The sequence below is a fragment of the Carex rostrata genome, chromosome 16 (genome assembly GCF_964058835.1).
Source record: "Carex rostrata chromosome 16, lpCarRost1.2, whole genome shotgun sequence".
NCBI lineage: Eukaryota > Viridiplantae > Streptophyta > Magnoliopsida > Poales > Cyperaceae > Carex > Carex rostrata.
Window position 1 is genome coordinate 10,004,181 of NC_135933.1, and position 26,072 is coordinate 10,030,252.

At 36.4% G+C, this 26,072-nt stretch overlaps 1 long non-coding RNA gene across 2 annotated transcripts in view; it reads left to right on the forward strand.

Moving 5' to 3' along the window:
* The first annotated feature begins 338 nt into the window (after positions 1–338).
* Positions 339–26,072, forward strand: part of LOC144567496 (uncharacterized) — a 33,210-nt gene continuing 7,476 nt past the window's right edge. Inside the window, exons 1-4 of one of the 2 annotated variants that reach the window (XR_013515425.1) lie at positions 339–445; positions 531–579; positions 690–871; positions 3,235–3,433. This is a non-coding gene — a long non-coding RNA (uncharacterized LOC144567496). Of the gene's footprint in view, positions 446–530; positions 580–689; positions 872–3,234; positions 3,434–26,072 lie in introns of those variants that run through there. The other variant, XR_013515426.1, reaches the window with a different exon arrangement.

The following is a 26,072-nucleotide window of genomic DNA, read 5'->3' on the forward strand; positions in this document are numbered from 1 at the left end:
ACGGGTCATCCGTCCGCAGATCTGTTGCGCGCACGGGTCGTCGGGAACGGGTCGTCGGGAACGGGTTAGTCCGCTTAGCTATTACGCGAACGGGTAGCGACCCGTTCGCAGATCTACTGTGCGAGCGTGGCGGAATCTTAATTCGGAATTAACGGATGGTATTGATTTAATTCTTATTTATTAGGGTGGTACATAAAAAAAAACGGATGCGGAGGATACGAATTCCAAATACGCAGAGGGAAAAGAACGAAAAGAAGCGCGCCTAAACCTAGAAAGGTAAATTGCATATTTTAATTTTCGGCGCAAATACTCAGAAAAGTAAGGGAAAAGAACGTAAAAAAAAAAAGCGCATAAACTTCAGAAGGGCAACGATCTCCTTTCATCATTTCAAAAACACCCGAAAATACGCAAAAAAGAGAAGGCGAGAGAACAAAAGAAAGCGCTGGTAAATTTCATAAACCCTATCTCAATTCATTCCTCCACGATCTAATTCTCTCTATTCGATCTCTGATTCAATTTCGAATACGCAGAAACGACAAGGAGAAAGAACGAAGAAAAGCGTGCCTAAACCTTAAAAAGGTCAGTACTTTTTTTTGTCGTACCACAAATTGAATCATTCCAAAGCTAAATTGCATAAACCTTATCCCAATTTAGTCCTATATGATCTAATTCTCTCGATTGTGTTTCAGATTGAGTTATTTATTACGATTTTGGAACTATTTCATATGGAATTTATGTCTTCCGATCTGATCAAGATGGAATCTTCTTCTTCTACTACTTCTACTTCTTCTTCTACTTCTTCTTCGTTAGGATTTTTGCAACGACCGGTGAAGACCGCGGAGTTTATTTTGACACGCATCAGATATTATTGGTAAGGGTTTATAGGTACTTATTTTAATTTAAGATGCATTGATGTTACGTTATGAAATTTTTACAATTAAATTCGAATGATTTAAAAGAAAGAATCGATAAATCATGTTAATAAAATGGAAGTTTAAACCTTAATTAAGGTTCCCCTAAATAAGTAAGTTAATTGTGAATTGAAACCGCGTCGAAATTTCGAGATTTCGGAATTTTATAGCCCCAGTGCGGATTAGGTTGACCGCAGTGCGGGTGGAAGCCATCCGCAGTGGCTCAGGCTTTTTCTGGAATTTTGCCAAAAAAATGACTAAGTAGTGAGTGCGGGTGAGGGATCCGCAGTGCGGATGAGTTTAGCCGCACTCATGAATTTCTGTATTGCACTGAATTTTCCTGAAATCGGCTAAGTAGTGAGTGCGGATGAGGGTGAACCGCAGTGCGGATCAGGTTCATCCGCAGTAGGCTCGGACTTTTCCTGGATTCGGCTGACAACCGACTAAGTCTCGAGTGCGGATTAGGTAACCCGCAGTGCGGATTGGCTAATCCGCATTCAGGGTAATTTTAACCCTAAAACCCAAATTAAACCTTCTCTCTCTCTCTCTCTTCACCATTTTTCCCATTTTCAAGTAATTTTCGGTTAAGAGAGAAGGAAAAGATCCCGTGAGTTTCCGTTTCGTTCAGACTCCCGATTGTTGCGAGAAATCGAGTCTGGAACCGAGAAAGCAGCCGAGGATCTCTCCGAACCCTTCTATTTGGTATTTCTTTCTCTCCTTTTTGCTTTCGAAACCTCGAATTTTCTCGATTTCTCAGATTCTCGTTTTAAACCCGAGATTTGTGTTCGAATTGCTCGAGAATTAGTTCCTCTACACTCCTTACTAGTTTGTTTGCCAATCTTTTTCCCGATTTCTTTCGATTTATGAAATCTGATTTCTAGGGTTTCGTGCCAAAATTGAAAGTTGGCATAATCGTGATTTGATTTGTTTAACCCGACCAATTAGACTTGTAATCGGTAGGGTTGCCTCCTGATCGTGAATTTTTAGAACATTTAACGGCTGATTTGAGGTTTTGACCAAATTAGGGTTAACCAAACGGTGAATCGAATTGATCCGAGAACCAAAGTAGTGAAACGGTGATTGATGGTTACCAAAGTGAAATAGTATAAGGCTAGAGGGCCTAGATGGAATTGTGTACCGTTATGTGAGATTTTGGTAAGAAAGAAAGAACCGAAAAGAATCGATACCAAAACATAAGAATTGATTTAGGACTGTACAAACCCTAAGTAAACGTATGGACCACTGAATCCAAATTAAACCAAGTATACGTATAATATAGGTGTAGGCTCGGTCGAGCAAGAACTTGCGAGACAATACGAGACGTCCGATCCTTAAATTAAGCGGTACGCTCGTCATACTAAGGTGCGGGATTCTTGGACTTGTTTGATACTTTATTTTCAGGAATTAAACTGTGTTTTCGTTTGTCATGTTGAATATCATTGATTGCATCACTGAATTGCGTAGAGCATTTGCATAGCCCAATCAAATTAAACTCGAATTGATCTGAATTGAATGATTTGCATACTGGTATGGTTATAGGTTATGTCGATCTATTGTGATCTGATTTTGATTTAAAGTCACCACGAGTGGAATTGATATGTGTGTGAATGGATTTACGAAGTTAAGCACTTGGATCCAATTAATTTGCCAAGTCGGGCTGTATGCTGACTTGGATTCCCAGGATCCTAAATGGCCTTAGGTGAACGGCCCTCGATATTCCCAGTACCGGTTGGGACGAGGGAGGGTGATTATGTTATGAGATGTGTGATTGGAAATCGTGGTTGACTTGTGTAACGTCTATGGCTCGGTAGCATTTTCCTACGTGTTAATGCATTTGAACGATCGATTGAATATGACGAATATTGGAAACGATTCTAAAGTGGATTTTCTTTACATGATTTGAACCGGACCTTAATAAACTGTTAAGCCAAGCGGTTGCAGATGGGTGTCAGATAAAGGGTCCGCGGTTGGCCATCTGTAGGTGTCAGTAACCCTACAGATGTGGGTTTGATAAAGGTTCAGCTCGAAAGAACATCTGTAATTGCTACAAGCCCTACTGAACTGAGTTAGGAATCGAGTTAAGCCAAAATATATGTTGTGTTTGAGATTCATCTTGGAAATTCCGTAAACTGTGTTTCAGGTTGATTAACTGTTGTCGAGTAGTGGCATTCTGTTATTTATGTTTTCTTATATAACTGTTTGCATTGTTGTTGTTTGGGTTTCATTATTGAATATAGAGTTTGATTGCAAGTCCAATAATTCAAATGTGGCAAATTCGCACTGAGAATTTATTCTCACCCCCACCTTCCCCGTTATTTTACAGGTATTGGTGCGACTGATTTCGGAGAGGCACGAGAGTAGTAGGCCTTAGTAGCTTACCAGTATATGACCCTAGATATCTTTTGTTGTATAGATTTAGGGTAGGCCTCGTGGTTGGTATCCGGATGAGGTACTTTTGTTGTATTATATGCTGACCAGACTGTGTACTCTGATATATATATTAGAAACTTGTTTGAATTGCTTGTTGTTTGGTTTGAAATGTGAGTAGCCTTGTAAGCATACACGGCGTTGTATGCTTACGGCGGGGGACTGTTACGACCCGTGGCCGCGGGGTGTGACAATTGACCAGACCTAATTTTTAGTTCAGATATTATATTTGATTTTGCCAGTATCCCAATTTTCCCCATAACTTGATATTATGTAGTTGTTGCTTTCTTTATTTTTTTGGTACATAGGAATATTTCCCCTATCTTGAGCTGCATGCTGCAATTGATGATTTGCTTAGTTTCTGTTTTAATTGTTAGATTCCTCGTAAGTTTATTATATTGCTAGAATTCAATAGTTTTTAGTTTAGTTTTCTTAAAATTTTGTTTTCGTTGCTTTTGACAGAAATTATAATATGCAACTCATGTTTTGACTTTATTTGATTTATTTCATTGTTCTCTTTCCTGACTTGTTAGTTTGTACAATATAAATAGAGTTACACTTGAGAGTAATTGCCTAAGTGGCTATTACCTTAATAGCTTACTATGATGAAATTTATTTCCTTTTTGTAGTAAATTTAGGGTCTCCTCTCTTTTGTAGGTGTTAGTCTAAGTAGATTCTATGGGATAATATTTCATAATTGTTTTGACTTGATAATGATATCATCAGCAACACCTACGTATTTTCATATATATTCAAACTTCGCAAAAGAAGGTGTTTTTAGCATAATTGTTTTGACTAGATAGGAGATAACTATTTTCCATAGGCAAACCCGATGTAGTCAACAGTTGTGCTTAGCTTAATATTCAATCAGCGAACTCAATCGTCAATTAAGTACATTTTATTTTCATGTATTCATCAATTTTAGTTGGTTCCTTCTCAAAACCTGCACTAATTTGTTATAAAAACCTTTTTTTTTGTCCACATTGCTGCATTCACATAAGCAGGTGGTGCTTTCTCTTCATCACGTAATCAGACTTGACATACACTACAGATAAAAGAAGATCTACACAAAAAGGAGACTAGGAAAAGAAAGACCAGAAATAGGAAAAATTAAAAAAATGGAACCACAGGATAGAACTATTCACATCTACTTCACCGATCCCGATGCAACCGATTCTTATACTGACTTCAATTCGGATTCCTTTGAAAGAATCCAGCACAAGAGATTCTCAAAAACAATTGTGATACCCCAATCAATCCCCAACGAAAGCCAAAACCAAAATCAAAATTCGAGCAAGTACAAAGGGGTCACCTTAAGGAAATCTGGCAAATGGGGCGCACAGATTAGGGACCCGATACGTAGGCAACGTGTCTGGCTCGGTGTCTTCTTATCAGAGGAAGAGGCACACCAGGCTTACCAGGCTGCATACGATTGCATCGAGAAGGAAAAGGCCCACATTGATCAAGAGGCAGCGATAACACAATGCCAGCTGTTTCAGATAGTCGGCCAACAGTGTCAATCGTGTCAGAGGGCAAATGGTGGGGTGAATCCTCAGTCAATCCCCATCCAAAACCAAAACCAAAACCAAAAGAAAAAACATAATTCGAGCAAGTACAGGGGGGTCACCTTAAGAGAATCTGGGACCGTGGGGTCTGTGTCTGGCTCGGTACCTTTCCATTAGAGGAAGAGGCACACCAGGCTTACCAGGCTGCACACGTTTGCATCAAGAATGAAGAGGGACATATTTCTCAAGGGAAGAAGGCTGAACTGTACCAGAATGGAGAGGAGAGAAGAGGTGCGGCCGCTATTCAGATAAAGAAGGGAGAAGAGAAGGCAGAGAAGGAAGTGACTACAGCAGTGGTTTCTCCCCCGGTCAAAAAGAGGAAAAGGACTAAGAAGGGAGAAGAGAAGGTAGAGAAGGTAGAGAAGGAAGTGGCTACAGCAGTGGTTCCTTCCCCGGTCAAAAAGAGGAAAAGGATTGTCTCCAAGCCACCTGGTCAACCTCAGTCTTTTGTTTCAAAAGAAAAACAGAGGAATGATATCCCTTCAGATAATCCCACGTCAAAATAAGTTGTGTTTGTGCATAAAGAGTCCAACCAAATTGTTATTTGCCTGTTCCATTCCATTCAGCATGGTATATGTCACTTTTATATGACCTGCATTGGTAATTTGACTTTACACAAGTGAAAACATATATCTGACTATGTGCCTGACCTATTGATGACAACTGATTTGTAACACAATTGCAAAGTAACCAACTGTTTACATTTAATGAAGTTATATATGTTCTATCCCACCATATATTTTTTTTCTTCTGATAAAATTTATCAATAATGTGTACTGTGCAATCGAACATATTGTGCCGATATCACAATATGTCAATAATCAAATTATGGACGTCAATGAACTGATGTTTATGATGATAGTAAATAAGTCCTTGATTTAAAACAATGTTGTGTTTTTGAAGGAATAAAAAACAATATTAGCTACGTACCCCAAATAGCAATAACAAAATAAAATTGTAAATAAATTATGTTGGGAATCATAAAGGCCAAACAATTACGTCTTATCTAGAGATTAAATAATTACATCTCATCTAGGGGTCAAACACTTACACCCCGGGAAGAAGAAACAATCTCCACCTTAATCTAAGACCGTCCTATGCCAAAGAGACCCAAAACATAATCTTTAGTGCGGAATACAATACCTGATTCCATGTCGTTTGCCATGGAATATCAAGTCCTAGGTTGGAGAAGCAACCGTCTCCTTGAGCGCGAGACAAGACTCTAGCAAGCTATTCCTTTCTCGCCCTTTTGGTTGAATCTTAGATTAGGTCTTCCAAAGCAACAAGATCGCCCTTGAGAAATTCTTTCCAAGTTTCTAATGGATTTCTCCTCTCAATTCTTTGATGGTGGAAGAAGCGAGAAGACTTTCAGAATTCTATCTCAAAAACTCTACCCTACCCGTTTCATACCCATCTCTACCCTACCCGTTTCATACCCGTGCCCGTCTCGGGTAGGGTTAACGGGTACCTCGGGTAGGGTCCGGGTATTTTTTTTTTCTGCTTTTTTATGTTTTTTTTTATGTTTTTTTTTCTTTTTTTTGTGTTTTTTTTTCTTTTTTTTGTTTTACAGTGTCGTACGAATATTATTACGTGTTTATAATTTTATTTATAAAATCTGAATAGTTCGATATCAAATAGTGTATATATATACATGAAATTATCAAGTCACATCTTTATAATTTCTAAATAAATAAAATTTGTAACTTATATATAAAAATTATTCGTGCAAAAATTTGTATATTTATACGACTAAGTACAAATCTTTTTATTTATTTCTTTACACGAGTCATTTTATTTTATTTTGAAATTCTCATTCTAATTAAAACAATAAAATATAAATTAAAAATTTCTTAAATCAATTTATTATTTTAAAAATAATTATGAATAATTTGAAAACAATAGATTAAAAAATAAAAGTTACCCTCCTCCTTTATTCCGGGCTTGGGACCGGCTATGTAAAATAACATAGGCGGAGTTCTAACTTTTTGTTTGTTAGTAATTCTTCTTTAAAATGAATAATTTAAAAACTAATTGAAATGTTTAGAAATTATAATTTAAAAAATAACCATAAATATTAAAAGATGTTAGAAATTTATACTGACACTACCTATCTAGTAGTTTGGATTCATATACCATTGTTCGCTCTCTTCCGCACCGTTTGAATCTGAATTAGCCCAGGGCTGCAGCTCGGTACCGCTTTCTTCAGTATCGGTTGCGGATGATGATTCCTGATCTCGATGTTGCATGCGCTCGTCAACACTAATCCAATCTTTCAAGAACACAAGTCTCTCAAAAATATGTGCACCCAACTTACTGCGTTTATCGGAGAGGATCCTGTTCACCGAACTAAAACAACTTTCGAAAGGGACGGTTGACACGGGTACGGCAAAGATGTCGCGGGCCATCATCACCAGCGTTGGATAAGACCTTTGATTTCTCTTCCACCATGTCATGATGTCAACGTCTTCATCTTCGTTGCGCATATTCAAATAGCTCACTAACTCGTTTGTGGATGCGTGCGGTTGGCTATCTGACTAGAAATCTGCTAACAATCCACTACTGCTAGTGCTCCTGGAAGTGAAACTATTAAAAAATAAAAAAAATTAGTGGACAAATAATGTATTTATTATAAATAATAAAGATTAAAAACACATGTCTATTTATTCATACCCAGGGGCAGCACGGGACGAAGACGAGTTCTGATTGCCACTGATTCTTGAGTTGTATATGTTAAACATCTCAGCGAACTTTGCATCCACGTATGCCTCGACCCCGGTTGTGACTAAATATATATTATCTTTGTACGCTTCAACCATTCTGATTGTGTAATATTTCTTGTATGCCGGGTTGAGGCAGCTTGCGATAATGGCCAGGAGGGATACATCTTCTCAATATTTTAGAAATTTTAGTTTCATAGCCTCTACGATCGGCGTGAGAGTTTTATTGTAGATTTCTGCTTGTTCCAAATGACGATACACCTTGGAAATTTGGTAGATTTGCCCCCAACAACTCAAATACCGTCGGTGAGTACGAGCATGATAGTTTGATGGTTGCTTGAAAAAAGGTTCCTAGGCATTTTTCAAGCCTTTCTAGTTGGCCCCATTCCCCGCCGGTGGGTTCCAATTACATTCCCTCAGGGGTGGAGCCTCTCAAAAACTCTCATATGACAGCTTTGTAACGAAGGCATCGGTTCAACATCCTATAGGTTGAGTTCCAACGGGTATCTATATCCCAAGGTACTTTCAACTTGCTCAGTCGATAGCCGGCGCACAACTTCGCAAACTCTTGTCTTCTTTCATGGTTTGAAACAATGTGGTTGAGGGCATCCTTAAATTTAACTATCAATAGTTTTAAGACCCGCCTTCACGACGAGGTTAAGTATATGACAAGCACACTTTTGGTGAAATATTTCACCATTCATAATCGGATTTAGTGACTGTTTAAAAATTTCAATGAAAGCAATGTTGTTACTAGCCTTATCGAAAGATATAGAAAAAGCCTTGTTAGCCATCCGCATTAATAAGGGTTTGGATTTGTCTCGGTTCAGCATTTTCACTTGAAAGCTCACCCTTTTTTTCATGCATTTCGACATCTCTTTTAAAGCTGCTCATACCACTACTTTGCTTATACACAAAATAAGGTTTCTTGCAATTTTTTACCTTACATTCAAGGGTGAGCATAAAGCCATCATCATCTTTGTTAATCTTATAAAATTTGGCCCACACCTGATTGTAGTCGGGAGCTCTTCTAGCCTTCTTTCCCGCTGGTTGTTGTAGGGGGTACTTGTCGAAGGAGGGACAACTTCTTCCTGAATTTAGGGGCACTTCTCGAAGGAGTACCTTCTATAGAGGGAGTAAATTGACTCGATGCTACAGAAGAAGTGCCTCCATATGCATACGTGTTAGTTTGTAATAATATAAAAGTCAATAATACGATAATTTATCATAATACTTTGTTCATAAATTGAATGATTAATAAAATGTCATTTTGTTCCCTTGAGTATTATTGTATTTATGGATCATTTCAAGTTCATGACTAGAATTGTGAAACTCCATAATATATATGATATATATTATTAAAAGTCTCTGACCGAGGTAATTAGCAGGAATACTAATTAACTGTTACAAGATTAGTATGTAGATTAAAAAATGGTTAAGTTTTACAAACCATTTGACAAGAGATGTCATTTTAATTACATAGATACATGTTCCAGGAACATGGTATTTGACAGACCTCGAATGAAACATTAAATGGAACTGTGTTCGTGTCATTAATGCTTTCATTCAGTGTTAAGTTCTACAGTATGAGGTATTCATCTTTCCTACTAAGAAATGTGTATGTGTGATTGTTACATAACGCTGTCGGTAAAACGCAGTTATAACAGTAGCTCTTCGGTATACATGACTTAGCTGAGGAAGTGATGGTTTACCAAAAGTATATGACTTAGCATCACTGGGCCCCTTGATAGAGTAAGATTATATGCTAGCGGTATAATTACAAAAGTAATTATATTTGATAATCTGCTCAAGATCAAGAAAATATTAAGTTTGCAAGGATGACACACACCTACCTTGAAACTGATCTGATAGCTATGAGACAGAAGAACTGACACAAGTAAATAGTTTACTGGATCGTGGTATTGTACAGTACAGCATCATCTGTGTAATTTGATGGTCATAGTGCAGATGTCAGATGCCTCCTATGATTATAGAAGTTAAAACAATTTTAATTCTATTTACCAACATAACATAGATCCTACTGGGTCACGCCGTATATGAGCTAATCGGAGAATTTTGTTGATTAATTATAAATTGATTATGATTAATAATAAGATGGTTATAATTAATTATACGTGTTATAATTAAATTATAAATGTCATATAAGATGACAAGCAAAAATAACGGTTAATTTATAAACGTACACGGTACGTTGTACAAAAGTTATCGAAATAACAATCGCAAGAAATATAATTGTTCAGAATAATTATATGGATATTGAATTCGGCCAAGGGTATTTTGGTCTTTTTACATGTCATCCTTATCCGCATGACACGTCATCAGTCTTATCCGCATGACACGTCATCAGTCTTATCCACATGACACATCATCGTGTCATGTCATCGTCCTTATCCACCCGAGGGTATTTCGGTCATTTGGCAACCGCCATATAACCCTATAAATAGGGGTGGAGGGGTAGAGAGAAAATCAATAATTTCTGAGATACCGAATCTGTCTGATCAGTTCGGTAATCTATTTTCTCTCTTTCTCGGTTTCTCTCCCAAATAGTGTTTCAGTTGAGAAAAGAAAGTTATACGTAGTTGACGTATAATCTTGCGGGTTGTTGATTAATAGATTTATGGGATCGGTGAATAGTGTTTTCCCGAATTTCACGGTATTTCAGTTTTGCTCATTGGTGAAATTGAGTAACTGAAAATTCGTGTTTACGAGTTTTCGTCTTTTCCTTATGAATAATGTTTTTGCAGAATCCCGTGGTTTATAGTATTTCTGGCAAAAGAAATAAATCGCTCTTTGGTTAGTCCTGGTGGATAATCGATAGAGGTATCATACATTTGATACTCTGAGGCAACCATTCCTGATCATTCTTCTCGCTCGGTCTGCTTTCCAATTGGAATTTGGAATCAAGGTATAATTATGTTATATTAATCTATTTAATTGGTAAGTAGATTAAAGTTTTAGAAATCAATCATGAAGTAGATCTGTAAAAGTATTAAATTGGGTTTTGATGCCAAAGGAATACTGAAGGTGGACTGCCTTGGAAAGTTTTCTGACATACCCCGTTTAATCCTTGGCTTAAGTTAGAAGTAAAATTTTTGTTTTACGTTCTTTCCGCAGCTTAAGCCTAAATGGGTTTTGGAGACCCCGAAACCCAACAATACGGTGGTGTCGGTTGAAATGTTTCTTGTGGAATGTAGGCGTTTGGATCGTTGGAAGTATAATACGGTGCATGCATTTGGGAGGGTTATTGATAATTTAAATCTAGGATTTGGTCCCTTCTTTGATAATTGTGTGGATAGTTAAGTGGATAATTAGGTGGTGCCATTTGGGAGGAACTATCAAGATAATTATGTGGATAATTAGGTGGTGGCATATCAGGGCCAAAAATAGAAGCCGACATTCTTGCTTCAAATGTTTCTTCCACCGATTCGTGATGAGGAGATGTCATTTTTTAAACCTATTCCAAAAAATAAATCTAATTACTTCACATATTCAAAAAAAATAAACCTAACATCTTTTTTTAACATATTAAAAATAAATCCGAATTTGAAAAAACAGAAATTAAAAAATAGAATTTAAAAAACAGAAATTAAAAAACATAATAAAAAAAACATAAATTATAAACATAAAAAAAACATAATTCAAAAAACATAATTCAAAAAACAGAATTTAAAAAACAGAAATTAAAAAATAGAATTTAAAAAACAGAATTTAAAAAACAGAAATAAAAAAACAGAAATTAAAAAACAGAAATTAAAAAACAGAAATTATAAACATAAAAAAGCAGAATTTAAAAAACAGAAACTAAAAAACAGAATTTAAAAAATAGAAATTAAAAAACAGAAACTAAAAAACAAAATTTAAAAAATAGAAATTAGAAAACAGAATTTAAAAAACAGAATTAAAAAAATAGAATTTTAAAAACAGAATTTTAAAAACAGAATTTTAAAAAACAGAATTTAAAAAACAGAAATTAAAAAACAGAATTTAAAAAATAGAAACTAAAAAACAGAAATTGAAAAACATAATTTAGAAAACAGAAATTATAAACATAAAAAAAAACAGAAAAATAAATCTAACTTCTTTTTTTAACCTAATATAAATAAATCTGAATTTGAAAAATAAAATCTAACCTATTCAATACAAATCTAACTACTTCACATATTCACAAATATAATTATAACACATTTTTTTAACTTAATAAAAATAAAACCTAACATATTCAAAACAAATCTAATTGCTTCACATATTCAAAAAAATAAATCTAACATCTTTTTTAACCTATTCAAAATAAATCCGAATTTAAAAAAATAATCTAACATATTCATAACAAATCTAATTACTTCACATATTCAAAAAAAATCAATCTAACATCTTTTTTAACCTATTCAAAATAAATCCGAATTTCAAAAAAAAAATCTAACATATTCAAAACAAATATTACTTCACATCTAACAAATCTAACATAAACTAAATAAATCTAACATATTCAATAAATCTAACAAATCTAACATAAAATAAATCTAACAAATATAATTACTTAACAAATTTAACAAATCTAACATAAAATAAATCTAACAAATCTAATTACTTAACAAATTTAACAAATCTAATTACTTAACTTTCAATAAATCTAACTTAAACTAAATTTACTCTACAAAAATAAATAAATCTAACCTTTAAATCTTGCGGAAAAATTTTGCGGGAGGTGCCGAACTTTGTAATTTCGATACCTTCGTAATTCTGTTTGCGTATTTGTAGAATGAATTAAATTACAACTATATTTTTTTTAAACAATAAATCTAGAAATTGAGAATAATGAAAATTGAGAATTGAGATTGAGAGAATGAGAGTTTGGGATAGAATGTGGAGAGGAAGAGGGTTAGATGGGGGAATAAAATTTGAAGTTAAAAAAAAAAAACCGGGATTTGACCCGGGTGGGTCCGGCCGGGTTTGATTTGACTGGTCCAGGCCCGATTTGTCTGAACCGGCGGGGAAATTTTGAAAAAAATTTGAATTTCAAAATTAAACGGGTTAATGGGTACGGGTTAAACGGGTATAGGGTGCGGGTACAACGGGTAAAGGGATGCGGGTTCGGGCACACGGGTGCAGGTACGGGTACAATAGGTCCGGGTAGGCGGGTTTCGGGCACGAGTAAGGTGGGTACAGGTTGGGCGAGTTTTTTTCCAAATAATGGTGTCCGGTCCGTCTCAAACCCGTACCCATGTACCCGTTTACCCACCTATACCCGGGCACGGGTACGGGTACCTCGGGTTGTTAGTTTGTAATAATCTAGAAGTCAATAATACAATAAATTATCATAAAACTTTGTTCATGAATTGAATGTTTATTTATATATCATTTTGTTACCTTGAGTATTATTATTGCATTTATGGATCATTTCGAGTTCATGACTGAAATTGTGAAACTCCATAATATAGATGATATATACTCTTAAAAGGTCACTGACCAAGGTAATTAGCAGGAACACTAATTACCGCTATAAGGTTAGTATGTGGATTAAAAGATGGTTAAGTTTTACAAACCACCTGACACGAGATGTCATTTTAATCACATAGATACATGTTCTAAGGACATGGTATTTGACAGACCCCGAATGAGACATTAAATAGAATTATGTTTGTGTCATTTATGTTTTCATTCAGTGTCACGTTCTAAAGTATGAGGTATTTATCGTTCCCACTGAGAAATATGTATGTGTGATTGCTATCTACCGCTGTCCGTAAAAAGCAGTCATAACGGTAGCATTCCCATATGTATAGCTTAGCTGAGGAAGTGATAGTCTACCAAAAGTACTATTGTCCCTCGTATCTCTATACGAGCTATAGCATCACTGGGCCCCTTGGTAGAGTTAGATTATCTGCATGCGGTATAATTACAAGAGTAATTATATTTGATAATCTGCTCAAGATCAAGACAATATTAAATTTGCAAGGATGACACACATCTACCTTGAAACTAATCTGATAGCTATGAGACAAAAGAACTGACACAAGTAAATAGTTTACTGGATCGTGATATTGTACAGTACAACATCATCTGTGTAATTGGATGATCATGATGTGTTGCCAGATACCACTCATGATTATAGAAGTTAAAACAGTTTTAACTCTGTTTACCAACATAACGCAGATCCTATTGGGTCACACCATATAGGAGCTACTCGGAATCTTACTGATTAATTATAAATTGATTATAATTAATATTAAGATGGTTATAATTAATTATACGTGATATAATTAAATTATAAATGTCATTTAGAATGACAAGCAGAAACAACGGTTAATTTATAAATGTACACGTTACGTTGTATAAAAGTTACCGAACAACAACCGAAAAGAAATATAATTGTATATGACAATTATATATATTTGATTTGGATTTTAATTTGTTAATTATGGATTTGAATTATGGGTTTAAAAGCCCAAAATAATCAAAGCCTTAATTAAAATTAAAAGCCCAAAGTCAAAGCCCAAAATCAAAGCCTTTTACTATTCATGCCTTAATGGGCCAAGGGCAAAATGGTCATTTCACACCTATGCCACCTTGCATGACACCTTAGGGTGTAGAAGCATGGAGAAGAGTGTGGAAGGGTGTGGAAGGGGTATTTTGGTCTTTTCACATATTAAAGGATGAGGTGTCAAGGGTTTTTGGTAAATAGATTTGTTTTGAGGAGTATTTCGGTCTTTTGCGAACCTCCTCAAAACACTATAAATAGAGGGGTGAGGATAGAGAGAAAACTTACTAATTCACGTGTTAATCTGATTACTTCGTTAATCAGTTTTTCCTCTCTTCCCTGATTTCGGTTATTACGAGATTCGGAAAAATATATTTTTGCAAACTCTGCGGTATTTCTTGTTTTTCTTTTTAAGTGAAACGGAATAACTTGGAGTCTTAAATATATTTAATCTGTCCCTTTTTCGGTGAATAGTGTTTCTGCAGAATTCCGCGGTTTACGGTATTTCTGGCAGAAGAAATAAACCGCTCTCCGGTTAGTCCTGGTGGATAACCGATAGAGGTATCACACGTGTGATACTCCGAGTCGATTCCTTCCTTGGTGTAGCTCTTCTCGCTCGGTCTGCATTCCAACTGTGATTTGGAAACAAGGTATAAATTGTTATATTAATCTATTTAATTGATAAATAGATTTAAAGCTTTAGAAAATCAATTATGGAGTAGATTTGTAAATAGGATTAAATGGATCTTCTTGATTCATTTAATCCGTAGCTTAAGGTAGATGTAAAAATTTTTGTTTTACTCTTTCCGCACCTTAAGCTAAATCAATGGGTTTGAACCATCGAAAACCCAACACGGGTAACGGGTACGGGCGGATAGGGTTCAGGTAACCCGGTTAGGGTTTTAGCAAACCACTATATGTATGTCACTCAACTTCTGTCCTGATCTAGATATCAAATTGTTTTTTCCTGCCTTCAAAAGCAATGCCATAGCTCACTTATTGGTTGCTTTTGATTATGAACATTTTATGTCAAATGTTCAATTTTCATAATAATTTTTTATCTAATCCTTAGATATACACAAATATGTAGTTAAGACAATTGAGTGATAATTAACCTGTTTTTGAATCAATTGACCTTAGTTAGTATTAATTAAATTTTACCTGTTCAATTAAATACTAGATGGATTATCTAGATCCTTCAACAGCTACTTTTGTCTTGTAGACTACTAATTAGCACAAAGAGTTTCAACAGTTACTTAAGCTAACAGTAGTTGATTGCTGCAGATTCAGTAGCGATTTGTATTGCACAGCAGTTACACGAACAACAAACTAATATGGCATTTACAACCCTAATACAATACTCCAATTGAAGGTGTTTGGAGCACTCTATTGTCTCCAGATGGCAAGATAACAAAGCACTTACAATCCTAATACAACACTCCAATTGAAGGTGTTCGGAGTACTCTTGTACTGTCCCTATATTGCAAGATAAAAAAAAACATTTACAACACTAACAAAATACTCGAATTAAATGTGTTTGGAGCACTCTTGTAGTGTCTATATGGCAAGATAATAAGGCATTTACAACCCTAATACAACACTCCAATTGAAGGTGTTTAGAGCACCCTAGTAATATCTTTAGATGGCAAGATAATAAGGATGTTACAACTCGAATACAACACTCCAATTGAAGGTATTTTGGAGCACACTAGTAATGTCTCCAGATGGCAAGATAATAGGGCACTTACAACCCTAATACAACACTCCAATTGAAGATGTTTGGAGCACTCTACTAGGATCGCCAGATTGCAAGATAATATGGCATTTATAACCCTTATACAACACTCTAATTGAAGGTGTTTGATCACTGTAGTATCCCCAGAAGGCAAGACAATAGGGTATTACGACCCTAATACAACAGTCCAATTTAAGGTGTTCGGAGCACCCTAGAAGTGTCTCTATATGACAAGTTAATAGGGCATTTACAACCATAATACAATACTCAAATTGAAGGTGTTTGGAGCACTCTAGTAGTGTCTCCATATTGCAAGCTAATAGAACATTTACAACCTTAATAAAACACCCCAATTGAAGGTCTTTGAAGCACTCTAGTAGTGTCTCCATATGGCAATATAATAGGGCATTTACTATTCTAATACAACACTCCAATTGAAGGTATTTCGATCACTCTGGTACTGTCTTCAGATGGCAGGATAACATAACATTTACACCCTTAATACAACACTCCAATTGAAGGTGTTTGGAGCACTCTACTAGGATCGCCAGATTGCAAGAAAATATGACATTTATAACCCTTATACAACACTCTAATTGAAGGTGTTTGATCACTTTAGTAGTGTCCCCAGAAGACAAGACAATAGGGTATTACGACCCTAATACAACAGTCCAATTTAAGGTGTTTGGAGCACCCTAGAAGTGTCTCTATATGACAAGTTAATAGGGCATTTACAACCATAATACAACACTCAAATTGAAGGTGTTTGGAGCACTCTACTAGTGTCTCCATATTGCAAGCTAATAGAACATTTACAACCTTAATAAAACACCCCAATTGAAGGTCTTTGAAGCACTCTAGTAGTGTCTCCATATGGCAATATAACAGGTCATTTACTATCATAATACAACACTCCAATTAAAGGTATTTCGAGCACTCTAGTACTGTCTCCAGATGGCAAGGTAACAAAACATTTACAACCCTAATACAACACTCCAATTGAAGATGTTTGGAACACTCTAGCGGTGTCTCTATATGGCAAGATAATAGGGCATTTACAACCATAATACAACACTCCAATTGAAGGTGTTTGGAGAACTCTAGTAGTGTCTCCAGATTGCAAAATAATAGGACATTTACAACTATAATAAAACACTCCAATTGAAGGTGTTTGAAGCACTCTAGTAGTGTCTCTATAGGAAAAGATAATTGGGCATTTACAACCCTAATACAACACTCCAATTAAATATGTTTGTTAAACTCTAGTAGTGTCTCTATATGGAAAGATAATAAGGCATTTATAACCCTAATACAACACTCCAATTGAAGGTGATTGGAGCCCTCTAGTACTGTCTTGAGATTGCAAGATAACATGGCACTTACAACACTAATACAACACTCCAATTGAAGGTGTTTGGAGCACTCTAGTAGTGTCTCCAAATTGCAGAATAATAGGGTATTTACAACCCTAATAAAACACTCCAATTGACTGTCTTTGGAGCACTCTTGTAGTTACTCGATATGGCACGATAATAAGGCATTTACAGCCCTAATAAAACAATCAAATTGAAGGTGTTTGGAGCACTCTAGTTGTGTCTCCATATTGCAAGATAATAGGGCATTTACAACCCTAATTCAACACTCCAATTGAAGGTGTTTGGAGCACTCCAGTAGTGTCTATATGGCAAGATAATAGGGCATTTATATCCCTAATAAAGCACTCCAATTGAAGGTGTTTGGAGCACTCTAGTTGGCACGATAATATGGCATTTACAACCCTAATACAACAATCCAATTGAAGGTGTTCGGAGTACTCTAGAAGTGTCTGTATGGCAACATAATAGGGCATTTACAACCTTAATACAACACTGAAATTGAAGGTGTTTAGAGCACTTTAGTAGTGTCTCCAGATGACAATATAACAGGGTTACAACACTAATACAAGACTCCAAATGAAGGCAAGATAATAAGGCACTCTAGAAGTGTCTCCAGATTGCAATATAATAGAACATTTACAACCTTAATAAAACACCCCAATTGAATATCTTTGAAGCACTCTAATAGTGTCTCTAAATGGCAAGATAACAGGGCATTTAAAACTCTAAAAAAAATACTCAAATTGAAGGTGTCTGGAGCACTGTTGTAGTGTCTCTATATGGCAAGATAAAAATGACATTTACAACACTAATAAAACACTCAAAATGAAGGTGTTTGGAGCACTCTAGTAGTATCTCTATATGGCAAGATAATAAGGCATTTACAACCCGAATGAAACACTCCAATTGAAGGTGTCTGGAGCACTCTAGTAGTGTCTCTAGAGGATAAGATAATAAGGCATTTACAACCCTAATACAATATTCCTATTGAAGGTGTTTGGATCACTTTAGTAGTGTCTCAAGATGGCAAGATAATAGGGTATTTACTACCGTAATAGAACACTCCAATTGAAGGTGTTTGGAGCACTCTAGTAGTGTCTCCAGATTGCAAGATAATTGGGAATTTACAACCCATATGCAACATTCGAATTGAAGGTGTTTGGAGCACTCTTGTCACGGCACCAGATGGCAAGATAATAAGGCACTTACAACCCTAATACAACACTCCAATTGTAAATGTTTGGAGCACGCTAGTAGTGTCTCTGTATGGCAAGATAATTGGGCATTTACAACCATAATACAACACTCAAATTGAAGGTGTTTGGAGCAATCTAGTTGTGTCTCGAGATTGCAAGATAATAGAACATTTATAACCTTAATTAAACAACCCAATTGAAGGTGTTTGAAGCACTATAGTAGTGTCTCTATATGGCAAGATAACAAGGCACTTAGAACCCTAAGACAACACTCCAACTGAAGGTGTCTGGAGCATTCTTGTAGTGTCTCTATATGGCAAGATAACAGAGCATTTACAATACTAATAAAACACTCCAATTGATGGTGTGTGGAGCACTCTTGTAGTGTCTCTGTATGGCAATATAGTAATGCATTTGCAACCCAAATAAAACACTCCAATTGAAGGAGTCTGGAGCACACTAGTAGTTTCTCCATATGACAATAGGGCATTTACAACCCAAATACAGCATTCCAATTGAAGGTGTTTGGAGCACTCTAGTAGTGTCTCCAGATGACAAGATAATAGGGCATTTGGAACCCTAATACAACACTTCAATTGAAGTTGTTTGGAGCACAGTAGTTGTGTCTATATGGCAAGATAATAGGACATTTACAACACAAATACAACACTCCAATTGAAGGTATTTGGAGCACTCTAGTAGTCTCACCAGATAACAAGATAATAGGGTTACAACCCTAATACAACACTCCAGTTGAAGGTGTTTGGAGCACACCACTAGTGTCTCTAGATTGCAAAATAATATGTCACCTACAACCTAAATACAACAAACCAATTCAAGGTGTTTGGGGCACTCTCGTAGTGTCTCTCTATGGCAAGATAATAAGGCATTTAAAACCCGAATAAAACACTCCAATTAAAGGTGTTTTGATCACTCTAGTAGTGTCTCCAGATGGCAAGATAATAGGGCATTTACAAACCAAATACACCGCTCCAATTGAAGGTGTTTGAAGCACTCTTGTTGTGTCTCTATATGGCAAGATAATAAGGCATTTAAAACCCTAATAAAACACTCCAATTGAAGGTATTTGAAGCACTCTAATAGTGTCTCTATATGGCAAGATAATAGGCTATTTACAACCCTAATACAACACTCCAATTGAAGGTGTTTCGAGTACTCTAGTACTATCTTCAAATGACAAGATAACAGGGCACTTACAACCTTAATACAACAATCCAATTGAAGGCGTTTGGTGGACACTTGCAAAATAATAAGGCATTTACAACCCTGATAAAAACACTCCAATTGACGGTCTTTTGAGCACTCTTGAAGAGTCTCTATATGGCAATATAATAAGGCATTTACAACCCTTATACAACACCCCAATTGAAGGTATTTGAAGCACTCTAGTAGTATCTCCAGATTGCAAGATAATAGGGTATTTACAACCCTAATAAAACACTCCAATTGAAGGTATTCGAAGCACTCTAATAAACTGTTCCCAAATGGCAAGATAACAGGGCACTTAAATCCTTGATACAACACTCCAATTGAAGGTCATTGGAGCACTCTAGTAGTGTCTCCAGATTACAAGATAATAGGTTATTTACATCCCTAAAACAACACTTGAATTGAAGGTGTTTGGAGTACTATTGTAGTGTCTCCAAATTGCAAGATAATAGGGCATTTACAACCCAAATACAATACTCCAATTCAATGTGTTTAGAGCACTCTAGTAGTGTCTCTGTATGGCAAGATAATAGGGCATTTACAACCTTAATACAACCCTCCAATTGAAGGTGTTTGGAGCACTCTAGTACTTAATCTAGATGGCAAGATAACATGGCACATACAACCCTAATACAACAATCCAATTGAAGGTGTTTGGAGCACCCTTGTAGTGTCTCTAGATTGCAACATAATAGGGCATTTACAACCCCAAGAAAACACTCCAATTGATGGTCTTCGGAGCACTCTTGTAGTGTCTCTATATGGCAAGATAATAAGTCATTTACAGCCCTTATACAACACCCCAATTGAAGGTATTTCAACCACTCTAGTAGTTACTCCAGGTTGCAAGATAATAGGTTATTTACATCTCTAAAATAACACTCATATTGAAGGTGTTTGGAGCACTATTGTAGTGTCTACAGATTGTATGATAATAGGTTATTTACAACCCTAATACAACACTCCAATTGAAGGTTTTTGGAGCACTCTACTAGTGACTCTATATGGCAAGATAATTGGGCATTTAAAATCCTAATACAACAAACCAATTGAGGTGGTTGTAGCACTCTTGTAGTGTCTCTATATGGGAAGATAATAAGGCATTTAAAACCCTAATACAACACTCCAATTGAAGGTGTTTGTTGCGCTCTAGTAGTGTCTCTATGTGGCAAGAAAATAGGAAATTTATAACCCTTATACAACACTCCAATTGAAGTTGTACGGAGCACTATAGTAGTGTCTCTAGATGACAAGATGGGTATTCAAAACCCTAATAGAACTCCAATTGAAGGTGTTTGGAGCACTCTAGTATTGTCACTATATGGCAAGATAATTGGGAACAAACAACCCTAATACAACACTCCAGTTGAAGGTGTTTGGAGCACTCTAGTAGTGACTATATATGGCAAGATAATTGGGAACATACTACCCTAATACAACACTCCAATTGAAGGTGTTTGGAGCACTCTAGTAGTGTCTCTAGATTGCAAGACAACAGGGCATTTATAGACATAATAAATCACTCCAATTGAAGGTATTTGGATCACTCTAGTAGTCTCTCCGGATGGCAAGATAATAGGGCTCTTAAAACCCTAACAAAACAATTCATTTGAAGGTATGTGAAGCACTCTAGTACTGCATCTAGATGGCAAGATAACAGGGCACATACAACCCTAATAAAACACTCCAATTGAAGGTGTTTTGAGTAATCTAGTAGTGTCTCTCTATGGCAAGATAATAGGGCGTTTACAACTTTAATACAACCCTCCAATTGAAGGTGTTTGGAGCACTCTAGTACTATATCTAGATGGCAAGATAACAGGGCACATACAACCCTAATATAACACTCCAATTGAAGGTGTTGGGAGCACCCTGGTAGTGTCTCTAGATTGCAACATAACAGGGCATTTACAACCCCAAGAAAATACTCCAATTGACGGTCTTTGGAGCACTCATGTAGTGTCTCCAGATTGCAAGATAATAGGTTATTTACATCCCTAAAACAACACTCGAATTGAAAGTGTTTCAAGCACTATTATAGTGTGTCCAGATTGCAAGATAATATGGCATTTACAACCTTAATAAAACACTCCAATTGAATGTTTTTGGGGCACTCTAGTAGTGACTCTATATGGCAAGATAATTGGGCATTTAAAACCCTAATACAACAATCCAATTGAAGGTGTTTGGAGCACTCTTGTAGTGTCTCTATATGGGAAGATAATAAGGCATTTAAAACCCTAATACAACACTCCAATTGAAGGTGTTTGTTGCGCTCTAGTAGTGTCTCTATGTGGCAAGAAAATAGGGAATTTAAAACCCTTATACAACACTCCAATTGAAGTTGTACGGAGCACTATAGTAGTGTCTTTAGATGACAAGATAATAGGGTATTCACAACCCTAATATAGAACTCCAATTGAAGGTGTTTGGAGCACTCTAGTACTGTCACTATATGGCAAGATAATTGGGAACAAACAACCCTAATACACTCCAGTTGAAGGTGTTTGGAGCACTCTAGTAGTGACTCTATATGGCAAGATAATTGGGAACATACAACCCTAATACAACACTTCAATTGAAGGTGTTTCGAGCACACTAGTAGTGTCTCCAGATTGCAAGACAACAGGGCATTTACAGACATAATAAATCACTCCAATTGAAGGTGTTTGGATCACTCTAGTAGTCTCTCCGGATGGTACTTAAAACCCTAACAAAACAGTCCATTTGAAGGTATTTGAAGCACTCTAGTAGTGTCTCTATATGGCAAGATAATTGCGTAGTTACAATCCTAATAAAACACTCCAATTGAAGGTGTTTGGAGTACTCTAGTGGTGTCTCTCTATGGCAAGATAATAGGGCGTTTACAACTTTAGTACAACCCTCCAATTGAAGGTGTTTGGAGCACTGTAGTACTGTATCTAGATGGAAAGATAACAGGGCACATGCAACCCTAATACAACACCCCAATTGAAAGTGTTTGGAGCACCCTTGTAGTGTCTCTAGATTGCAACATAACAGGGCATTTACAACCCCACAAAAATACTCCAATTGACGGTCTTTGGAGCACTCATGTAGTGTCTCTATATGGCAAGATAATAAGGCATTTACATCCCTTATACAACACCCCAATTGAAGGTATTTGAAGCACTCTAGTAGTGTGTCCAGATTGCAAGATAATAGGTTATTTAAATCCCTAAAACAACACTCGAATTGAAAGTGTTTGGAGCACTATTGTAGTGTGTCCAGATTGCAATATAATATGGCATTTTCAACCTTAATAAAACACTCCAATTGATTGTTTTTGGGGCACTCTAGTAGTGACTCTATATGGAAAGATAATTGGACATTTACAACCTTAATAAAATAGTCCAACTGAAGGTATTTAAAACACTCTAGTAGTGTCTCTCATTGGAAAAAGATACTTGGGCACATACGGGTCAACACTCGAATTGAAGGTGTTTGGAGCACTCTAGTTGTGTCTCCAGATTGCAAGATAATAGGGCATTTACAACCCTAATAATACACTCCAATTAAAGGTCATTGTAGAACTCTTGTAGTGTCTCGATATGGCAACATAATAACGCATTTACAACCCTAATTCAACGCTCCAATTGAAGGTGTTTGGAGCAGTTTAGTAGTGTCTCTATTTGGCAAGATAATATGGCACATACAACCCTAATACAACACTCCAATTGAAGGTGTTTGGAGCACTCCAGAAGTGTCTCAAGATGACAAGTTTAGGGGCATTTACAACCCTAATAAAACACTCAAATTGAAAGTGTTTGGAGCACTCTGGTAGTGTATCTATATGGCAAGATATTAAGGCATTTGCAACTCTAATACAACACTCCAATTGAAGATGTTTGGAGCAATCTAGTAGTGTCTCCAGATTGCAGGATAATAGGGCATTTACAACCCTAAGAAAACACTCATATTGAAGGTCATTCGAGCACTCTTGTAGTGTCTCTATATGGGTAGATAACAAGGCATTTACAGCACGAATAAAACACTCCAACTGAAGGTATTTGGAGCACTCTAGTAGTGTATCTAGATGGTAAGAAAACCGGGTACTTACAACCCTAATACAACACTCCAATTGAAGGGAATTTACGCACTCTAGTCGTGTCTCCAGATTGCAAGGTAATCGGTCATTTACAATCAAAATAAAACACTCCAATTGAAGGTGTTTGGAGCACTCTAGTAGTATATTTATATGGCAAGATAATAGGGCATTTTCAACCCAAATACAACACTCCAATTGAAGGTGTTTGGATCGCCCTAGTAGTGTATCTAGATAGCAAGAAAGTAGGGCATTTACAATCCTAATACAATACTCCAATTGAAGGTGTCTGGAGCACTCTAGTAGTGTCTCCAGATGACAAGATAATAGGGTATTTAAAACCGTAATATAACACTCTAATTGAAGGTGTCTAGAGCACTCTAGTAGTGCATCAATATGGCAAGATAATAAGGCATTTGCAACCCTAATACAACACTCCAATTGAAGTTGTTTGGAGCTCTAGTAGTGTCTCTATATTGCAAGACAATAGGGCATTTACAGCCCTAACAACCCACTCTAATTGAAGGTGTTTGGATCAATTGAAGTTATTTGAAGCACTCTAGTAGCGTCTCTATATGGCAAGATAATTAGGTAGTTACAACCCTAAAACAACGCTCCAATTGGAAGTGTTTGGAGCACTCTAGTAGTGTCTATATGGCAAGATAATAGGGCATTTACAACCTTAATACAGCCCTCCAATTGAAGGTGTTTGGACCACTCTAGTACTGCATCTAGATGGCAAGATAACAGGGCACATACAACCCTAATACAACACTCCAATTGAAGGTGTTTGGAGCACTCTAGTAGTGTCTCCAGATTACAAAATAATAGGTTATTTACATCCCTAAAACAACACTCGAATTGTGTTTGGAGCACTATTGTAGTGTCTCCAGATTGCAAGATAATAGGGCATTTACAGCTCTATTAAAACACTCCAATTGAAGGTGTTTGGAGCACTCTAGTAGTGAGTCTAGATGGCAATATAATTGGACATTTACAACCCTAATACAACACACCAACTGAATGTGTTTGGAACACTCCATTAGTGTCTCTAGATTGCAAGATAATAGGGCATTTACAACCCTAATAAAACACTCCAATGTTAGGTATTTGAAGCACACGAGTAGTGTATCTATATGGCAAGATAATTGGGCATTTAAAACCCTAAGACAACACTCCAATTGAAGGTGTTTGGAGCACTCTTGTAGTTTCTCTACATGAGACGATAATAAGGCATTTACAACCCAAATACAACACTCCAATTGAAGGTGTTCGAAGCACTCCAGTAGTGTATCGATATGGCAAGATAACAGGGCAGTTACAACCGTAATACAACCTTCCAATTAAAGGTGTTTGGAGGACTCTAGTAGTGTCTCCATATTACAAGATAATAGGGCATTTACAAATACAACACTCCAATCGAAGGTGTTTGGAGATAATTGGGCACATACAACCCAAATAAAACACTCCAATTGGAGGTGTTTGGAGCACTCTAGTGGTGTCTCTGTATGGCAACATAATAGGGCGTTTACAACCTTAATACAACCCTCCAATTGAAGGTCTTTGGAGCACTCTAGTACTATATCTCGATGCCAAGATAACAGGGCACATACAACCCTAATACAACACTCCAATTGAAGGTGTTGGGAGCACCCTTGTAGTGTCTCTAGATTGCAACATAATAGGGCATTTACAACCCCAAGAAAACACTCCAATTGACGGTTTTTGGAGCACTCTTGTAGTGTCTCTATATGGGAAGATAATAAGGCATTTACAGCCCTTATACAACATCCTAATTGAAGATTTTTGAAGCACTCTAGTAGTGTCTCCAGATTGCAAGATAATAGGTTATTTACATCCCTAAAACAACACTCGAATTGAAAGTGTCTGGAGCACTATTGTAGTGTGTCCAAATTGCAAGATAATATGACATTTACAACCTTAATAAAACACTCCAATTGAATGTTTTTGGGGCACTCTAGTAGTGGCTCTATATGGCAAGATAATTAGGCATTTAAAACCCTAATACAACAATCCAATAAGGTGTTTGGATCACTCTAGTAGTGTCTCCATATGGGAAGATAATAGGGCACTTAAAACCCTAACAAAACACTCCAATTGAAGGTGTTTGAAGCACTCTAGTAGTGTCTCTACGTGGCAAGAAAATAGGGAATTTACAACCCTTATACAACACTCAAATTGAAGGTGTTTGGAGCACTCTAGTAGTGTCTCTATGTGGAAAGATAATAGGGCATTTATAACACTAATAAAACACTCCAATTGACGGTGTTTGGAGCACTCTTGTAGTGTCTCTACATGGCAAGATAATAAGGCATTTACAACCCTATACAACACC